At 78.1% G+C, this 2,500-nt stretch overlaps 1 non-coding gene across 1 annotated transcript; it reads right to left on the reverse strand.

The window, feature by feature from the left end:
* Window positions 1-449: 449 nt before the first annotated feature.
* Window positions 450-602, reverse strand: LOC141955580 (5.8S ribosomal RNA). Its single transcript, XR_012632637.1, has one exon. It is a non-coding gene; the product is annotated as a 5.8S ribosomal RNA (ribosomal RNA).
* Between the last annotated feature and the right edge of the window lie 1,898 nt (window positions 603-2,500).

Consider the following 2,500-nt stretch of genomic DNA (forward strand, 5'->3'; position numbering starts at 1 on the left):
GACGGGGAAGGGAGAAGAAGGCGGGGGGCCAGTGGCGACGGGGAGGACCCCCGTTCCCACGGCGCACGCCCCGCACGCGAGCGGCAGCACGGCACGGTACCGCCGCGGTACCCACCCGCAGACAGCCGCCCGCGCGGGAGGAGGCCGGGGAAGAGGCCCGCGCCTCTCCCCCCCCGACACCTCGGCCCTTCCCCACCGCCGCGCCCGACCCGGCCGGACCGAACCAACGGGCCGCCCGGCCCCGGCGGGACGAGGCTCCGCCAAGCGGGCGTTCCGGGAGCGGGGAGCTTCGGAGCGCTCCCCGAGTCTCCACTTAGGGGGACGAAGGCCCTCGGCCGACACCGACGGGCCTGCGAGGCACCCCAGCCGCGCCGCCGCGGACGCCGCCCGCCCGCCCGCCGAGGCGAGGCGGGGAGGGACGGCGCACCGGCCGGCGATTGATCGTCAAGCGACGCTCAGACAGGCGTAGCCCCGGGAGGAACCCGGGGCCGCAAGTGCGTTCGAAGTGTCGATGATCAATGTGTCCTGCAATTCACATTAATTCTCGCAGCTAGCTGCGTTCTTCATCGACGCACGAGCCGAGTGATCCACCGCTAAGAGTTGTCTGCCTTTCGGCACCGCCCCGCGCGCGCGGAGGGGCCGGGACCGCTCCGCAGAAGCGGCCCCCTTCTCGGACGACGGACCGCCGCCCCACCGACCGACCGACCGCCCCCCTCCGCACGCGCGGAGGGGGCGCGCGACGACCGGCGGGCGACGGTCGCGCCTCGCCTCAGATGACCGTACCGACATCACAACGGAGGGAAGGAAGGGAAGGGTGAAACAAGCTCCGAACGGCAAGGGCCCGGGGAGCCCGCGCTCCCGACCGACCTGGGGAAACAACAAGCACCTTGCTCGCTTCGGAGGCGGCCCAGGCGCCCGGGCTCGGCCCGGCCTCCGCACGGAGGGCCGGCGGCGCGTCCGACCGCGCGCCCGGACCTGCACCCGCCTCTCGCTCGCGCGGAGGGGGGAAACCACAGACGCTGACCGCCGCGCGGGCGACCAGCGGGGGCGCCCCGCTCGCGCCGCGCGCGCCTCCGCGCCGCCCAGCGCCCGCGCGCTGCGACAGCCGGCTCCTTGCCCCCGTGGCCCCGAAACCCCGGCTCTCGCCCCGACGCCGGGAACGCCCGCGCGGCGCCGCCGCCGCACCACACCGGAGACAGGGACGGACGGCCAACCGCCGGAACCCGAGACGGCGACGCGACGCCGCCGCCCGGCGCTCCGCCCGACCGCCGCCCGGCCACCGCACCGCCGCGGCTGCCCTCCCGGAGCCGCCGCCGCCGCTTCTCGTCTCGGCCCCTTCCGCAGGCACGCGCCAGGCAGAAGGCGGACGCCGCTGAGCCGGAGGCGACGCCCCCTCTCCCCGCTTCCGCGCGGAGAACGGGACGGGGAACGCCCCTCGGCCGCCCACCCGCCTCGCCTGACCGAGACCGGGAAAGGCGACTGCGAAGCGACGGGCAGGACCCGGGACGGGACAGGCCACGCGGCCGGCCACCGAGCGACCGCCGGCCGGCACGCCGAGCGGCGGCGCCGCCGCCGCCGCTCGGGCCCGGGGGCTGCGCCGCCCCTCCCCTCAGCCGGGGCGGGAAGGGGTGGGGGTGGCAAGCAAGGAGCACGAAGCCGCAAGCGCGCCGCTGCGCGTCCACGGAGACGCGGCGGCCCGAGCAGGCCGCCCCGCCCGGCGAGACCCCCGACCGTGGGGGAATCGCCATCGCCCCCGACGGCGAGAGAGCCCGCGCTCCCCGCCGGGGGGGGGGGAGGTTCCCCTTCGCGTTTCGAGGGCGAGGCAGGCCGGCTGCGGCCGACCGAACGCCGCCGGTCTCGCCGCCGAGACCGGACCGCGGAGAAGGGGGGGCAGGGGGGACACCCCTCCCCGGCGCGGCCGCCCGAGGGGACAAAAAGCCCACGGCGTGGGCGGCGGCCGCCATGGCCAGGGCCTGCACGAGAGCGACTCCCGCCCCTGGAGGCTCAACCGCCGCACACGGCCGGGGCCCGCCCCTGCGGGTCGCACCGAGCCGCCCGAGTCTTTAAACCTCCGCCCGGCTCCGCGGCCTTCGACCCCCGGGCTCAGCCGAGGGAGGGCCGCGGAGGCGCGGACGCTAGGTACCTGGCCCTGGGGTGAGGGAAACATCCTCAAGGGCCCCGCGGGGGTGCCTCCCCCGCTGCCGCCATCGGGGGAGCGTCCGCCCGCGGGGGCGCGCCCGACATCCGCCACCACCACCACGTCCTCCTGGCCCGGGGCCCGAGGTTTCCCTCAGTATCCCGGCGCTGCGCCCGGGAGGAGAGCCGTGGCTCGGGCCGCCCGCTGGCGCGCGGGACACGGCCCGGCGCGGGAACTCGCCCGCCGGCCCGAGGGCCGGCGCCACGCACCCGAGCCCGGAACGCCCAGAGGCCTCGGCCCTGCACGCGGCCGGCCGGCCCCCCGGCGGGCTTGCTCCGCAGCAAGCCCGCCACGGTGCGGGCA

Source organism: Athene noctua, unplaced genomic scaffold (assembly GCF_965140245.1).
Source record: "Athene noctua unplaced genomic scaffold, bAthNoc1.hap1.1 HAP1_HAP1_scaffold_319, whole genome shotgun sequence".
NCBI lineage: Eukaryota > Metazoa > Chordata > Aves > Strigiformes > Strigidae > Athene > Athene noctua.